Source organism: Scyliorhinus torazame, chromosome 13 (genome assembly GCF_047496885.1).
Source record: "Scyliorhinus torazame isolate Kashiwa2021f chromosome 13, sScyTor2.1, whole genome shotgun sequence".
In the NCBI taxonomy this organism is placed as follows: Eukaryota; Metazoa; Chordata; class Chondrichthyes; order Carcharhiniformes; family Scyliorhinidae; genus Scyliorhinus; species Scyliorhinus torazame.
In genome coordinates, this window is record NC_092719.1 from 210,971,052 (window position 1) to 210,989,815 (window position 18,764).

The window sequence follows — 18,764 nt, forward strand, 5'->3', positions numbered from 1 at the left end:
AGCCAGTGACGCCCACATCCCACATGAACAAATGTCAAAAAAACAATGTTCAGCTCTGTTCTCAGTTCCTCAAATACTGGAACATTCCATGACCATATCCAGCAAGATCGAGACAATATCCAGGCTTGGGCTGAAAGGTGGCAAGTAACATTTTGGACACAAAACTGCCAGGCAACGACCACCACCAACAATAGAGAATCTAACCATCGCCCCCCTCAACAGTCAATGGCATTGCCATCACTGAATCCCCCACTATCAACACCCTGGGGGTTACCATTGACCAGAAACTCAACTGGAATAGCCTTATAAACACTGTGGCTACCAGAGCAGGTCAGAGAGTGTTGAGTAACTCACCTCCTGACTCCCCAGCCTGTCCGCCATCAACAAGGCGCAAGTCAGGAGTGTGATGGAATACTCTCCACTTACCTGGATGAGTGCAGCTCCGACAACGCTCAAGAAGCTCCACACCATCCAGGACAAAGCAGCCCGCTTGATTGCTCCTCTTTCCACAAACATTCAACATTCACTCCCTCCACCTCAGTGGCAGCCGTGTGTCCCATCTTCAAGAACTACAGCAACTCACTCCTGCCCCTTCAACAGCACTGTTCAAACCGTGACCGTTACCATCCAGAAGAGCAAGGACAGCAGGGGCTAGATTCTCGGCACCCCGATGCCGAGTTGGACATCTTTAAGCTGCACAGAAACCTGTCACCATCTTTAAAGCCTCTACCCCAAAACACCGTGAAATCCCATGGGCCAAACAGGATCAACCCAGGGATCTCAATGGATGCAGTTTTCTCCAAATCGGGACACATCAAGGGGAGGAAAGTGATCTATGACTAATCGGGAATAAATACTTGCTGATGCTGAGGGTAGCGCTAATTAGCAGACAGTCTCCTGCCTTTCTGCATTGTGCTGTTTATGTAGCAAGTGGTTCAAAACATGTGGGGTTCATTTTGAAACCAATGGAAATCCATATCGTGGGAGATTTAAAATAAGTTGTAGGTTTGCCGTCACTAGGTTTAAGCTATCGCTCAAAGTCAAAATGGCCCTCGAGGGAGTCTGTTGGACTAGGCTGGAGATGTAGTAAAAACCATACGGACGACTAAAAGATAAAGTCAGTTTTTCCACTTCTGCAGCTAACCTGTCCTGGCCCTAGCCGTTGCACTTTCAAAGCCACTTTCTTCAGCATGGCGTGACCTCTGAATTCTTCACATTTTGAAGCCAAATTGGTCAGATGAGGTCACTGATTTAAGGCCAGGTGTTGTGGCCTGCGTGCCTCCCAGCCCTTCCCCCTCTTTCCACTGAGAATCCCATTTGGGCCTTAAAACCCCGTTCGACTTTCAATCCATATCCATCTGTCAGCTGGATCTGACCCCGAGTGCACACTTAGGAACCACCCCGAGCTCACCGCAGGCTGTTATCCACTCTGCGGCTGTTTACAGGGCCGACAGGTGGGAGTCAGGTACTGAAGAGTTCCATCCCAATGCCGGGGAGAGGTCTGCTAATATTGGCGTCAGCTGTTCTAAAACCCAAGGATTTATTCGCTTGCTTCGCGTTGGTGACATTGCCCTGCTTTTCGCAGTCAGCAGCAAGTGAACAACACCCGCCGTTCCTACACTTCCCATGACCACTTCCCACAACATATCTTTGGAATTTTGCGCTAATACTTGAGGTTATTCGAGATCTGGATCACTGTGGCATTAAGGGCCCCAATCAGGTGATAAGAGCCTCAATTGGTGGAAGAATGGGAAACCAGTCCCTGAGCTTTTCCATCCCGGACTTAATTGGGGGGAAAAGGCAGGAAGGTAGTGGGGTCCCCATCCCACCATCCTTAGTTTTCCTTCAATAATTTTGAATACCTCTATCATAATCCCTCATGACCTCATAATGGGCAGCACGGTAGCACAAGTGGATAGCACTGGCTTCACAGCGCCAGGGTCCCAGGTTCGATTCCCCGCCTAGGTCGCTGTCTGTGCGGAGTCTGCATGTTCTCCCCGTGTCTGCGTGGGTTTCCTCCAGGTGCTCCGGTTTCCTCCCACAGTCCAAAGACGAACAGGTTAGGTGGATTGGCCATGATAAATTGTCCTCAGTGACCAAAAGGTTTAGGAGGGGTTGTTGGGTTACAGGGATAGGGTGGAAGTGAGGGCTTAAGTGGGTCGGTGCAGACTCAATGGGCCAAATGGCCTCTTTCTGCACCTTATGTTCTATGTATCTATGTACCTTCTCTGCTCAAAAGAGAAGAATCCAGCATTTCCTAACGTTCTGAATAACTGAAACCCTTCGTCCCTGGTGTCAATCGATGAATTCTCTTTCAGATTCTCCTCCTTCCTAAAGTTTGGTGCCCAGAATTTAACACAATACTCTGGCCAAAGCCGAGTGTTTTACAAAGATTTAGCATAACCTCCTTGCATTTACAATCTATTAACAATGTGAAGGATCCCAAATAACAAAGAACAAAGCACAAAGAAATTCGGCCCTCCAAGCCCGTGCCGACCATGCTGCCCGACTAAACTACAATCTTCTACACTTCCTGGGTCCGTATCCCTCTATTCCCATCCTATTCATGTATTTGTCAAGATGCCCCTTAAATGTCCCTATCGTCCCTGCTTCCACCACCTCCTCCGGTAGCGAGTTCCAGGCACCCACTACCCTCTGCGTAAAAAACTTGCCTCGTACATCTACTCTAAACATTGCCCCTCTCACCTTAAACCTATGCCCTCTAGTAATTGACCCCTCTACCCTGGGGAAAAGCCTCTGACTATCCACTCTGTCTATGCCCCTCATAATTTTGTATACCTCTATCAGGTCTCCCCTCAACCTTCTTCGTTCCAGTGAGAACAAACCGAGTTTATTCAACCGCTCCTCATAGCTAATGCCCTCCATACCAGGCAACATTCTGGTAAATCTCTTCTGCACCCTCTCTAAAGCCTCCACATCCTTCTGGTAGTGTGGCGACCAGAATTGAACACTATACTCCAAGTGTGGCCTAACTAAGGTTCTATACAGCTGCAACATGACTTGCCAATTCTTATACTCAATGCCCCGGCCAATGAAGGCAAGCATGCCGTATGCCTTCTTGACTACCTTCTCCAGCTGTGTTGCCCCTTTCAATGACCTGTGGACCTGTACTCCTAGATCTCTTTGACTTTCAATACTCTTGAGGGTTCTACCATTCACTGTATATTCCCTATCTGCATTAGACCTTCCAAAATGCATTACCTCACATTTGTCCGGATTAAACTCCATCTGCCATCTCTCCGCCCAAGTCTGCAAACAATCTAAATCCTGCTGTATCCTCCGACAGTCCTCATCGCTATCCGCAATTCCACCAACCTTTGTGTCGTCCGCAAACTTACTAATCAGACCAGTTACATTTTCCTGGAATGTTTTTTTAACAACCTTCACAAATGGTCCTGTTGTTTTTAATGATTTGTGCACATATACCCAGGGGTCTCTACTTCTGCACCCCCTTTAGAACCATACCCGTTATATTATATTGCCTCTCCTCAATCTTCCTACCAATATGTATCATTTCACTGCATTAAATTTCATCTGCTGCTTGTTTGCCCATTATTTTTTGCAATTTATTCATTCATGGGATGTGGGCGTCGCTGGCTAGCCCATCAATAATTGCCCCTGAGTTGCCTTCTTGAACAGCCACAGTCCATGTGGCGTAGGTACACCCACTGTGCTGTTAGGGAGGGAGTTCCATGATTTTATCATCGTACTGAAGGAACATTGATATATTTCCAAGTCAGGATGGTGAGTGACTTGGAGAGGAACGTGAAGTTGACGGTGTTCCCAGGTATCTGCTGCCTTTGTCCTTCTAGGTGGTAGAGGCCATGGATTCGGGAGGAGCTGTCGAAGGACATCAACTGTTTTAAAATGCGGTCTTGTGGCCTCCAGGCCAGAAACTCCAGGTTCAAGTCCAATTCTAGGCCTTAGTGGCCAAGCCAAGTGTGTTTGTTAAACTTGTATGAGACTCATAGAGGATGCTCTTCAGAGGCAATGAATGCTGAAAATACTCAGCATGTTTGGCAGCATCTGTGGAGCGAGAAACGGGGTTAACAGGCACGATTTAACGGCCAAAAAACAGAGACTCATTTCGGGCACGTACAGCGGGGTCTTTCTTGTTGCCTGCAGTGCCGAGAATGATGCTGCTGTCAAATGGGGCTCTGTTTTTTCTAGTCTCAGTTGGGAACGCCCGCTGAAGCCGCACTTACCTCATTTCTTGCACTGCATTTCCTGCTAAGGGGCCCTTGAGTCCTTCCTCACCCCACATCTTAAGGGCAGGGCTCCCCCCCGGGCCCGATCCCTGGCACGGGCTACCTGGCACAGCCAACCTGGCACCCTGGCAGTGCCACTCAGGGTGTCCTGTGATAGTCCATGAGTGTTTAAACCCTCAGATGTCAGCGGGAGTGCCAGGGTAACACCCTGCCCAGAGCCTGACCAGCTGGGGGCCTCCGGTGGCCTGGGCCTGGTCCATGTTTGTGTGGACCAGTGCTAAACGGCGCCATGGCGAGGTCTCGCAGGCGTGGGCGTTCATTCCCAGCCCTCAGCTGAATCGGGCGCCGGCTTATTTAAATGACCCTAATTGCTCATTTAAATATGTTAATCTGGATCTCGCATAGCAAGAGAGAGATCCAGGTCGCAATGTCTTGTGAGATGTCGTTAGATCTAGCGAGGTGTTCCGAGCATTGTAAATCTCACGGGATTTAACGGCCTCGTCGCTGTGATCATATGCATAAACTATAATGTATATAATGATGTAAACCACCTCCGACCTGCAGGTGGCAGTGTAAATCTACTACGTGACTCTGTACCTTGAGGAGCTGGGAGTTAGTCGTGTTAGTGGATAGTCATACCTGCAGTATCTCTCGGATAATTTATCAGTATCAATAGTTTGTAATATATATATTTCTCATAGTTATCTTTACCACGCATTTGTTTTACAATAAAATATTTAAATAGTCAAGAACTAAATGTTCTTCTGTGCATCATTCCTCCTGGCCAAGCACTAGAATGTAACAGTCGCGTCACCGAGTCGGGGGCGACGAGGCCCTTCGATCCTGCCCCACGTGACAGGCCATTGAACCTTGTTTTGGGGGTTGGGCTGGGGAATATTCCTGGTACAGATTAGAGGGATTTTTAAACGTTGTCGGATTGTGATCCAGGGGTGCCTGGTGCTGCGTGAAAACTTCCCATTTTCCATCTTCTGACATCCCGAAGTTCTGAATGTAAAGAAGGTAAAATTCTTCCCCCCAAAAAACACTAACTTGTTAAAACTTGCTCTCTCGTCGGGTTTCGATCAATGTTTGTTTCTGAAAGGAATGATCCGTATTTTGTGAATCTTTGGATGAGTTCTGTTCAATTCTATCCCTCAGGATCTCTTTCCACCTAACCTGAACATCTATGGACTGTGGGAGGAAACCGGAGCACCCGGAGGAAACGGCGGTGGCACAGTGCCAGGGACCCAGGTTCAATTCCGGCCTTGGGGGGCTGCCTGTGCCGACTTTGTTAGTCCTCCCCGTGTCCGCGTGGGTTTCCTTCGGGTGCTCCGTTTGAAAAAAATGAAATGAAATGAAAATAACTTATTGTCACAAATAGGCTTCAAATGAAGTTACTGTGAAAAGCCCCTAGTCACCACATTCCGGCGCCTGTCCGGGGAGGCTGGTACGGGAATTGAACTGTTCTGCTGGCCTGCCTTGGTCTGCTTTCAAAGCCAGCGATTTAGCCCTGTGCTAAACCAGCCCCTAAACCAGCTCTGTGGTTTCCTCCCACAGTCCAAAGATGCATACGTTGGGTGCATTGGCCGTGCTAAATTGCCCCTTGGAGTCCAAAGATGTACTGGTTAGGTTTCGGGGATAGGGTGGGAGAGTGGACCCAGGTAGGGTGTTCTTTCAGAGAGTCAGTGCAGACTTGATGGGCTGAATGGCCCCCTTCTGTGCTGTAGGAATTCTATGTTTCCATTTCATGGTTCTCGGAAACCCATGCAGACATGGGGAGAATGTAGAAATACCAGACAGTCACCCAGGGTCTGAATTGAACACGGGTCCCTGGTGCTGTGAGGCAACAGTGCTAACTAGTGTGTCACTGTGTTAAATATGTTTCTGCCTTGTTGACTTGAATTATCTTATTCATTTATAATTATCTCAATTATATGTTGTGTTCTGATGTTTCAGTGAGATATTTATAGAAGCTTGTAAAGTTTAATGTAAAACTTATATAAACAAAAATTATTTTATAAATACAAAACTTTGAAACCGGTTTACATTTAACTTAACGTTTAACTTCATAAGCTGAACAATGAAATACAACTGCATCAACTTTTTTAAATTCCTTGCAATCAAATATATTTTCTCACTTAAACACAAAGACCCCGGGTGGGATTCTCCATCCCGCTGCTCCTGTTTCTGGTGCGACACTGCCCCCCCCCATAGCCGGCAGCGGGATTCTCCGACAATGGTTCCCCATTGTGGGCACCCCTACGCAGTCGGGCTTGAGTGCGCTACCAGCAAAGCGGAGGATCCCGCTGATGGAGAATCTAGCCCCCGGTCTATTTGTAAAAGGAATAGTGATGTGGAGGTGAAGGGAGGGTGGGAAGAGAGGGGAAGGGAAAGGAGTGAGGGAGGAAAAAGGGTGGGAAGGGGAGGGTTTTGACAATTGTTAATTGACAAGCTCGATGTCCGAAAGCAGCAGCTGCTGAAGCACAGTGTACTGACACACGTGTCCTCTGATATAATTTTGGGATGTGCTATAGCAGTACACTCTTAGGGGGTGATTGGTTCACTGCAATTCCTGTCAGACAGATAGTTCACATTCGCTTATAGGAAGCTTGCATATCTCAACTAAGGCATTAAACTTTGTTAAAGCATTTGAAGTAATCACTGAGGCTTCCACTGATGAACATTACATCAGGGAGACTTGTAAACAACTCAGCTTAAAATACATTGCAAAATCCGAATGTACTTCAGCTCTGAATCACCTGGGAGCACAGGTGTGCTAACATTACTGATCTTGAAGGAGTTGATAGCATCAGTATCGACGCCATGATCAATCCGGAACTAATTCCGCTGGGCTGCCCACATGCTCAGGATGTCAGAACCTGACCGCCAAAGCAAATGTTCTTTACCCAGCTCAAGGAAGGATCCCGAACAAGAGGAGGGCAAAGGAAGCTCTTCAAAGACACCTTGAAGGCTTACCTCAAGAAATGGAACATAGACGTCAATGCCTGGGCGACCTTTGCTCAGAAGAGACCTACTTGGAGGAATCTTCTGATTGAAGCGTCACAATTCTTCAAGAACATCCGACGGCAAGAGGGGGCCCGGAAAAGGAGTCTGAGAAAGGAATACCCGTGACTTAGCATCCAAGGACCGATCCCACCTTTTGGAATCTCCTGCTAAGTGGGTGATTGAAGATGAGGCTCCAGGATTGGGCTCATCAGCCAGTCCTCAGGTCTCAATGTTGAGTTCGGCAACTTTAGATTGTGATCTTTCTCCTCCATCTGGAACTCCCTTTAAAAAATATTCCTTACATGCATTGCCACAGAACCCGTGGGCGATAACACTGAATATCTTAGGTGGACAATCACACTCATTAGCGAGTGATCATCGCATTTTATCCATTGTAGTTCCTTTAACGGAATTAACATCCCCACGAGAAACCAAAGTCTAAAAAATATATATCTTCCTTTCATTTTATTTGCATTTTAAACATATTTATAAATGCTAAGCACGAATAATATAAAACTTCAACCTATCAAAAAATGTCTCCCAATTCGCCTCGCTGATTGCCCGAAGGCGGATTCTGTTGGGGTGGAGGTCGACTTCTCCGCCCTGTGATTCAGCGTGGCGGGGGGGGGGGGGGGGGGGGGGGGGGGGGGGCGGGACCTGCTGGAGCTCTTAACACTCGAGAAAGTGAAGATCGAGTTGAGGGGGAGGATGGAAGAGTTCTCCAACTCATGGGCTTGGTCATCCTGCATTTTCATGAACTGGATGACATCGAACATTAGTGGGGGGTTGGGGGGTTGGAATGTATAAATTAATGATGACTCTTTTTCATTTGTGTTTTGTATTCAAAATGTTGGGAGCTGTTTGAAGGTGGGTGGGATGAGAGGATTGTTGGCTGGGGGATTATTGTTATTGTTAATTATTTGTTGTTGTAAATATGACAAAAATATGAAAAAGGAGAATAAAAATATGTTTTTTTTAAAATATGTCTCCCGATGTCTCCTACCTCTGTTAGACTGAAATATTTCCACGTAAATAAAAAGGTGTAAAAACTCATCAAATATTCAGGTGAACTTTGATACATTTTCCCAGGTCCAGACCAGAAAATGGGGTTGACCCATTTCTTTCACGTCTACCCTCATCCCTTCTCCTCCCTCCCAGAAGCAGGGTAGGGCCTCCCTTGTCCTCACTTCTCACTCCACCAGCCTCCACATTGAAAGAATCATCCTCCGGCATTTCCACCAACTCCAGCATGACGCTTCCACGAAACACATCTTCACCTGACCCCCCACCCACCGTCAGTATTCCTCCGAGACCGCTCCGTCCGTGACACTCTGCTTGACTTCTCCATCACCCCCAACTCCCCACCCCCTTCCCACGGCACCTCCCCTTGCAATCGCAGAAGGGGCAACACCTTCCCCTTTACCTCTTTCCTCTTCACCATTCAAGGCCCCAAATACTCAATTTATGTTAAGCAGACTTTCAATTGAACATCCTTCAATTTGGTTCAATGCGGTCGCTGCTCCCAATGCGGTCTGCCCCATACGAGGGTCATCGCTTTGTTGATCACCTTCACTCAGTCCGTAAGCATGATTCCAACCTTCCTGTCGCTCGCCATTTGAACTCAGCATCTCGCTCTCATGCCCACATGTCCGTCCTTGGCTGCTGCCATGCCCCAATGAAGCCCGACGCGAGATGGAGAGACAGCACCTCATCTTGCGGTCGGGCACGTTGCAGTCCTCAGGCCTCAACGTTGAGTTCGGCAACTTTAGATTGTGATCTTTCTCCTCCATCTGCAACTCCCTTTTTAAAATATTCCTTACATGCATTGCCTCAATGCAAACCCCTCCCCCACTCACACCAGTCTTTTGTTCTTTAAGTTGCTACATTTTGTTGCATTCTCTATAGGTTCTAACACATTCTCCCTCCCTACAGTTCTGGTGAAGAGTCAAAGGACACGAAACATTAACTCTGCTTCTCTCCAAATTAATGCTGGCAGACCTGCTGAGAGACGAGAATTGGAGTGACTGAACAGTGTAAAGCTGATCAGGGCGATGGTGGCACATAGACCCCGGCAAATTCTCCGGGGACATGAGTACAAACCCCAACAACTGTGAAATCCATCTGGTTCGCTAATGTCCTTTAGGGAAGGAAATCTTCCGTCCTTACCTGAGCTGGTCTCTATGTGACTCCAGACCCACAGCAGTGTGGTTGACTCTTAACTGCCCTCTGGAAGGACCTAGTGGGCCATTCAGTTCAAAGGTAATTAGAGTTGGGCAGTAAGTGCTGGCCTTGCCAATAATGCCCACATATCATGAAAAAATAAAACATAAATGCCGGTGTGGATTTGATAAGGGGAAATTAATCTGATTGAATCTTTTTTAAAGGTGGCTAAAATTTTGAACAGGGAAATATCGATGGATGCTATTTATTTTGTTATGTTATGTCTTGTGGCTGTAGTAAAGATGCACACAGAACATCTAGTTATTTGACTAGTAAGATAGTTTATTAACAAAATGAACATGTGGAAAGATAACTAACGAATTATAATACAAGCGGTAACGAATAAGGGCATTCTCCTGGAGCTACTTCTAATGTGACTGTTCTCCACTACGACTTACTACCAACTGCCCGATCTCTGGAGCCACATGGTGGATCTCTATCGCCACCTGCTGGTCGGAGGTCGTTTAGATAACTATATACATTAATATAGGCATTGTCAAACTCGGGGGCGCGACCCGCAGGTGGGTCGCAGGGGGGTGTTGGGAGGGTCGCGGAGCCGTCTGTCGCGGCGCTCCCGATCGCGCAAATCCACAGGCAATAGCCGCAGCAGCCGGCTTTTAATAATGCCGGCTGCGAGCGGCCTTCAAAATGGCCAGGAACAAATAAAAAAAAGTCGGCCGCACAGCGCATGCGCACCGATGCATTTGTTTTTATATGGTCGCAGCCTTTTTTTTTCATGTTCGGGGGGCCAAAGGGACCATTGGGGCCAAAGGGACCCAAAACCATTTCCTCCATTTTTGTCAGCAACAAACAAGGTAAGAGAAAATGGTGGGTCGCGCAGGTCGGCCGGCGTGGGTCGCGAAGGTCGGCCGGCGCGGGTCGCGAAGGTCGGCTGGGTTGGGTCCCGAACGTTGGCCGGTTGGTAAAAATGGGTCCCCAGAAAATTGTTTGAAAAACACTGCATTAATAGATGACTATATACATTGATGTGCACATGCATATCACCACAATTTGGAGTTGCAGAAAACATTTGATACATTTCCTCATAAGAAGCTTCCGCTAAAGGGGAAGTTGAAGGAATTGAGGGGAAATTATTAACCTGATGGGGAGATTGACTTGGATAGAAAGTCGCAACAATAGGCAGGCACTCCAATTGGCAGGGTGTGACTTGTGGCATTGTACAGCGCCTAGTATTGGGGCTCAACTATATTGATTTATGACTTAAACGACTTAGAGAACAACATCGTCCAATAAAAACAAAAAATGCTGACAAGACAACAGGTTTTGCCATTGACACCAAAGCTGGCGCGGTTCTTGTTTTTGGCCTCTCCCGCTATTCACCGGCCCCGTTTCGCTCGAGCAAGAGCGCAACGAGGCAGTAGAATCACGCCCAGAGTTGACGTTTCGAGTTGAGTATGACCCTTCTTCACCAGAGTAAGTTCACGTCGGACCAAATAGCCCAGTAAAGTGACTGGATATCATCACAAAATTTCCTGATAAGAGATTTTGATATATCCAACAACGGCTGTTGGCATTAAAAATACAAATCATGCTCAATAATGATCACTAGATCTCCACAGTCAGCAAGTTGTTGGATCTAAGGTATGTTTATTGTCTTCAAAAGTATTTGAGGCAAAACCTTGAACTGCAAATGTAAAGATGTTTTTGCAAACTCAAAGACAGTGACGGGCAACCGAGGTTAGTGATTGGGCCGTGTGAGTGGCCCCTCCTTCATCTCAGTGGGCTGTGATACGTTCACCACAGGCTGCAAGACTGGAATAAGGGCTTGTTCATGATGCCATGAATATAAGACCATAAGACATAGGAGCAGAATTAGGCCACTCGGCCCATCGAGTCTGCTCCGCCATTCAATCATGGCTGATATTTTTCTCATCCCCATTCTCCTGCCTTCTCCCCATAACCCCTGATCATTTCATGCACGCTGAATATTTCAAGTTACTGAAAATGCTGAATCATTTATATATTCACAGAAATGTCATCAACTGCAAATGGTAAAAACAAAAGAAACCTTTGCACTTTGGACGCGGAGGGAGCGCACGGCTCTCACAGTTAATTTGCCAGCAATCAGCACGCATCTTACTTCATTCGCCCTCACTTCATGTGGGCAACACTTCAGTCACACCAGGAGGCAAAAAACTACATGGGGAATCAGCGGAATATGGCAACCCTGAGTGTGGGCAACGATCAACAAAATGTCCTGTTGGCCGCACTCGGAACCCAGATAAGCCGCATGTGGCCCCCGGGCCTCACATTGCCCAGCTCACAAAAGATAGGCCACCCTGTGGTTCTTTCTCCAGGGCAGACACGGAGCAATAACTTGGGGAATGCACAATGTCGATAGATACTTTCTTCCAAAAGATGAGCCACGATCAATTGAACGAGGGAACAGGCTCTATCGGAGGGCTGGCTCCCGTTACGATGTTCCTCCCGATGTTCCCTGGAGCCTGCTTTGACAGTAATGATCCTCCACCATAGAATCATAGAATTTACAGTGCAGAAGGAGGCCATTCAGCCCATCGAGTCTGCACCGGCTCTTGGAAAGAGCACCCCACCCAAGGTCAACACCTCCACCCTATCCTCACAACCCAGCAACCCCACCCAACACTAAGGACAATTTTGGACACTAAGGGCAATTTATCACGGCCAATCCACCTAACCTGCACATCTTTGGACTGTGGGAGGAAACCGGAGCACCCGGAGGAAACCCACGCACACACGGGGAGGATGTGCAGACTCTGCACAGACAGTGCCCCAAGCCGGGAATCGAACCTGGGACCCTGGAGCTGTGAAGCAATTGTGCTATCCACAATGCTACCGTGCTGCCCTCACGGAAGAATTTCCACTGAAGCTGACTATAAACCTGAGGAAGATTACCCCGTCCCGTTTTACCCCGAGGTGAATTAGTTTTGCTGTCTTGGGCCGGGATCCTCCAATCCTGCGGCCAAGTTCTGACGCCGGCGTGAAAAGTGGCGCGAGCCACTCCGGCGTCAACAGGCCTCACCTGGCGGCTATCCAGCCCTTCCAAAGGGGCTAGTACAGCGCCGGGGTGGCCTCCACAGCTCAGGTGGCCGGCGCGAGTTCGCGCATGCACGTGGGTTCCTGTCTCCGCGCCGGCTCCCAGGCAATATAGCCTACAGGGACCCGGCGCGGAGGAACATAGGCCCCCACGGAACCAGCCCGCCTGACGATCGGTAGGCCCCGATCATGGGCCAGGCCACCGTGGAGCCCCCCCCCCGCGCCCCCCCCCCCCACCCCCCGGGGTCGGATCCCCCGGTCCCCCCAGCAGGATGGCTCCCGCAGACAGAACCTCCTGGTCCCGCCGGGTGGGACCATACGTAACCCACGCCGGCGGGACTCGGCCGAGCTCGGCGGGGCACTCTGCCCGTCGAGGCCCGGAGAATCGCTGGGGGGGGGGGGGGGCTTTCACCGACCCCCGACCGGCGCGGTGGCGATCCCGCGGGCGCCCGAAAATCGGTGCCGGAGAATCGGCGAGCCGGCGTCAGGGCGGCGTGGCATGACTCTCGCTCCCCCCTGGGGATCCTCCGACCCGGAGCGGGATCGGAGAATCCCGGCCATGATCTTCTTATATTGTGGCCAGATTGGTGAATAATCAGACCAGCAGCAGATCCAGTAGCCTTGATCTGAGTAGAAAACGATCAGTAGACGTGTGGGTGTATTGTGGGGATCACAAGGGCATGACTATTCTGTACAAAATGTGCGGACTGTTAATCACTCTCTGATGGTTTTTCAAAGCTACATAACTTTGATATGATTTTGCTTGTGGCTGTGGGGGGGGAGGGGACTGGAATATATCCAACATTGAAAGCCGACACTCCCACAGACCAGCCTCACTGCAGGAAGACAGGACAAATTCTGATATACGCTTGATGAAGATCTTGCCAGGAACCTTCTTTCCAGAAGACCTTGTTTTCATGTATAACTTTTAAATAACAAGTCTGACACCTCTTTTGAAATTCTAATATCTTTTATGCAGCGTCGTCTTCAGAGGACCAATGAATATGTTGATTCTACAGATTGATGTAGTGACCCAACAGAGGAACTGAGGAAATGTAGGCCATTCAGCCCTTCGGGCCTGCTTTCCCAGTCAGATAGATCATGGCTGGTCTTCTACCTTGGCGCCATTTTCACGCACTATCCACATATCCCTTGATATCTTTAATAACTAGAAATCTGTCAGTCTTGAAAATATTCAATGATTGAGCTTCCACAGCCCCCTGGGGTAGAGAATTCTAAAGATTCCCCACGCTCTGAGTGACGGAATTCCCCCTCAACTCCGTCCGAAATGGCCTGCCGCCTATTCTGAGACTGTGTCCTCGGATTCTAGCCCCCCCCCCCCCACCACCACCACCACACCCCCCCACCCCCCCCCCCCCCACCCCAGCCAGAGGAAACAGCCTTCCTACATCTACCCTGCCCAGCCCTGTGAGAATTTTCAATCAGTTCGACTCTTATTCTTCTAAATCCTAGAGAAAACAGACCCTGTCTCCTCAAACTCTCCTAATCGGACAATCCTGCCATCTCAGAGATCAGCCTGGTGACCATTCGCATTCCCCCTATGACAAGTATATCCTTCCTTGGGTAAGGAGACCAAAATTAGAGACAACACCCCATGTGTGGTCTCACTGAGGCATCTATATAACTGTCTCCGGGGAGGGAGGGGTGAGGATATTTGATCATGTCAAATCTGGTGATGCAGTGGGCAGTGTCGTAGAATCATAGAATTTACAGTGCAGGCGGAGGCCATTCGGCCCATCGAGTCTGCACAGGCCCTTGGAAAGAACACCCTACCTTTCAACCAGAAGCACTGGGGCTCGAGTCCCATCCCATGTCTTTACGGCACTGTGCTCATAGAATTTACAGTGCAGAAGGAGGCCATTCAGCCCATCGAGTCTGCACCGGCCCTTGGAAAGAGCACCCTACCCAAGCCCACACTGCCACCCTATCCCCATAACCCAGTAACCCCACCCAACACTAGGGGCAATTTTGAACACTAAGGGCAATTTAGCATGGTCAATCCACCTAACTTGCACATCTTTGGACTGCGGGAGGAAACCGGAGCACCCGGAGGAAACCCACGCACACACGGGGAGACTCCGCACAGACAGTGACCCAAGCAGGGAATCAAACCTGGGACCCTGGAGCTGTGAAGCAATTGTGCTAACCACTATGCTACCGTGCTGCCCGAAGGCAGCTCATAACGCTGCCAAACCTGTAAATCCTGCCCAACACAGGCCAATGGCAGATGGTAAAGATCCCTGGACGACCAGGTGATGGAAAGATAATTGACGCCTCTACCATAGCCCCAGACTACAACCTGTGTGTAAAGCGGTGCAGGTTGCCATAACAACGCAAACTGCAATGGTGGGGACAGTCGGGCTGGACAGGCGGTGCAGTTCGGATTGGTGCCAACAGCAACAGGTTTGATCTCCGTTCCGGCCGGGGTGAATCCGCGCCCCTCTTCCTTGCCCTACCCAGGGTGGAGGTCGTGGCACCATGGGCGAACCTGCCTTCAGATAGAGAACTGCAGAAAAGATCTTGCAGCCAAACTGGTTCCTGTTAACATTTCCACACGTTACCAAGTGAGACATGAGTGGGAAGCAATATCGTTTAGCTCTTCCTATCGTGTAGGTGCTGGAGCCAGTTATCCACTGTTGCCCTGGCCTGTATCAGCTAACCAAGTGAATTGGACCTTATGTCTCCGCTCACTCTGCAACTCAGTTCCACACCAGGCTCTGCATTGCCATCAACGCCATTAATCAAGTCTTATTTCCGTATTAATAGCCACAAACAAAATTTCTCAATACTGACAGAAGGGAGGAAATAAATTGTTCCTGAATAAATCTTCATGACCCATCCCGAATTGCTGTTTCGATTGCTACTTGGATCGAAGAGCTTGTCCTAGGAGGAACGGTTGAGGACTCTGGGTCTGTACTCGTTGGAGTTTAGAAGGATGAGGGGGGATCTTATTGAAACTTACAGGATACTGCGAGGCCTGGATAGAGTGGACGTGGCGAGGATGTTTCCACTTGTGGGAAAAACTAGAAGAAGAGGACACAATCTCAGACTGAAGGGACGATCCTTTAAAACAGAGATCATAGAATTTACAGTGCAGAAGGTGGCCATTCAGCCCATCGAGTCTGCACCGGCTCTTGGAAAGAGCACCCTACCCAAGCCCACACCTCCACCCTATCCCCATAACCCAGTAACCCCACCCAACACTAAGGGCAATTTTGGACACGAAGGGCAATTTAGCATGGCCAATCCACCTAACCTGCACATCTTTGGACTGTGGGAGGAAACTGGAGCGCCCGGAGGAAACCCACGCAGACACGGGGAGAATGTGCAGACTCCGCACAGACAGTGACCCAAGCCAGGAATCGAACCTGGGACCCTGGAGCTGTGAAGCAATTGTGCTAACCACAATGTTACCGTGCTGCCCACTCAGATATGGAGGAAGTTCTTCAGTCAGAGGGTGGTGAATCTGTGGAACTCTTTGCGGCAGAAGGCTGTGGAGGACAAATCACTGAGTGTCTTCAAGACGGAGATAGATAGATTCTTGATTAATAAGGGATCAGCGATTAGGGGGAGAAAGCAGGAGAGCGGGGATGAGAAAAATAGCAGCCATAATTGAATGGCGGAACAGGCTCGATGGGCCGAGTGGCCTAATTCTGTTCCTATGTCTTGTGGTCTAAACCTTTTTTCATCTTTTAGGAAAATATCTGAGATCATGATAATTGAAATCAAGATCACAAAGAACGTCATCAGGCAGGTATGGATCCTATTTGATGGGCCTATTTTTGATTTGCGACGTGATGTGGTGACAATATATGTTCATTTTAGCTATCTCTCTTGTCATGCCCCATCAGCATGAAGAACCTTCATTTCTATAGCAGCTGTCAGGACTTCAGAGCATCCCAAAGCACCTTTCAGCCAATGAAGTAGTTTTGAAGTGTTGTCACTGTCGTGATGTCCGACGTACAGCAGCCAACCGGAGCACCGCAAGCTCCAACAAACAGCAACATCATAATGATCTGATCATCTGCTTTTTGTGATGTTGATTTGAGGGTAAATATTGACTGGGGCACTGGGGACATTTGGCCTGCTCTTCCTCGGAAAAAGCGCCGTGAGATGTTGAACATTCAGCTGAGATAGAATCAGAGAATCGTAGAATGTACAGCGCAGAAGGAGGCCATTTGGCCCATCGAGTCTGCACCGGCTCTTGGAAAGAGCACCCCACCTTAGCCCACACCTTCACCCTATCCCCGTAACCCAGTTACCACACCTAACCTAAGGGCAATTTAGCGTGGCCAATCCACCTAACCTGCACATCTTTGGACTGTGGGTGGAAACCGGAGCACCCGGAGGAAACCCACGCAGACACGGGGAGAACGTGCAGACTCCGCACAGACAGTGACCCAAGCCGGGAATCAAACCTGGAACCCAGGAGCTGTGAAGCAGCTGTGCTAACCACTGTGCTACCGTGCCGCCTATGGGAGGCAGGACCTCGGTTTACATCTTATCCAAGGCTGACACTTGAAGCAGGGCAGCACTCCCTCAAGAGCGTCAGCCCTGATCTTGTACTCAAACCGCTGGAGCGTCTCGCGCCCACGACCTTGACGAGTCCAAGGGAAGAGTGCTGAGGTGCAGCTGACCAGATTTATTTTTGTTTTTCAAGGCAGGAGAGTGGAATATGTTCGACAGTGAGTTTCTTGGTTCGCAGTTGTTCATGCTCTTTTTAAAACCTCCTCAGGTGCCGAGTTCCAGCCTCTGCATGCTGATCTTGTAATGGAACGGATTACTTACGCAGCTCCAGGCATTTTATGGGCACTTGGTCTGATTGTAAAGAATGTCCCAACCCTTCCCCTGATGTAACACTTTGATCCTCGTAAATTCTGTTTGACAGCAACAATTTCAGCCTCAGTGGAAGCAGGGATGGCTTCAGTCGCAGATTATTTGTACATTTTGTGGCTCTTAGTTGATGTGTTTGTTGGATACATTTTAGGGGAAGTTGGATATGCGCACTAAGGATACAGGAATGGAAGGATATATTGATGGGTTCAATGAAGAGGGATTGCAGCAGGCTCATGCGAATCATAAGGATGAGTATGGACCTGCTATACAGAGAGGGCCCGTACTTTGTCCATGCTATCCTCACCTGATTGAGGTTCTGTTAATTTAGCAACATAAGAATTAGTAGCCGGAGTAGGCCATTCAGCCCATCGAACCTGATTCAAATAGATCATGATTAATCGGTTTGTGGTCTCATCTCTACTATACCAGCTGCCATAGATTTCATCGAATTTACAGTGCAGAAGGAGACCATTCGGCCCATCGAGTGTGCACCGGCACTTGGAAAGAGCACCCTACCCAAGCCCACACCTCCACCCTATCCCCGTAACCCAGTAACCCCACCGAACCTTTTTGGACACTAAGGGCAATTTAGCGTGGCCAATCCACCTGAGCTGCACGCCTTTGGACTTTGGTCGGAAACCGGAGCACCCGGAGGAAACCCACGCAGACACGGGGAGAACGTGCAGACTCCGCACGGACGGTGACCCGAGTGGGAATCGAACCTGGGACCCTGGAGCTGTGAAGCAACAGTGCCAACCACTGTGCTACCGTGCCACCCAGCGAGGAAAGCCAGCACTCGGCCTGATGCCAAACCCCGGAATTGAACCAGGGACCTTTACATCTTCAATCTAACGCTCTCCCAACTGAGCTATTTCAGCTAATAACCCCCATAACCTTTTGCTCCCTTATGTACAAAAAATCGGTCTGACTCACCTTCAATGATCCAACCTTTCCTCTCTGGGGAAGAGAATTCCATACATTGGTTACCCACTGAGAGAAAAATATTCTCCTCGCCCCCCTCTTAAAAGGAAGATCCTTACTCTTGAACAGTGTCCCCTGGTTCCAGCCTCTTCCACAAGCGGAAACATCCTCTGGGTATCCACCCTATCAAACCCCCCTCAGGATTTTATTCATTTCGATCTGAACACCTCATCCTTCTGAACTCCAATGGGTCTCGGCCCAACCTGTTCAACCGTTCTTAATACGAACGATCACCCCAGGAAAGAGTTGAGTGAACCTTCTATGAACTGCTTTCAACATAATTTTTTTCCAAATACAGGGCGCGATTTCCCGATCTGGTCCCGCTGAGTGCATCGCGGGAGATGCCCAAATCGGGCTTCGCGCCAGGCACAATACCGCACACAAGTCACCTGATCCAGGGCGGCCGGCGCGATCTGGCCATTAGGGTAAGTTAAC

The 18,764-nt window shown here is 49.0% G+C and overlaps 1 non-coding gene across 1 annotated transcript; it reads right to left on the reverse strand.

The window, feature by feature from the left end:
• Positions 1-18,153: 18,153 nt before the first annotated feature.
• trnaf-gaa (transfer RNA phenylalanine (anticodon GAA)) lies at positions 18,154-18,226 on the reverse strand. Its single transcript has one exon. It is a non-coding gene; the product is annotated as a tRNA-Phe (tRNA).
• Between the last annotated feature and the right edge of the window lie 538 nt (positions 18,227-18,764).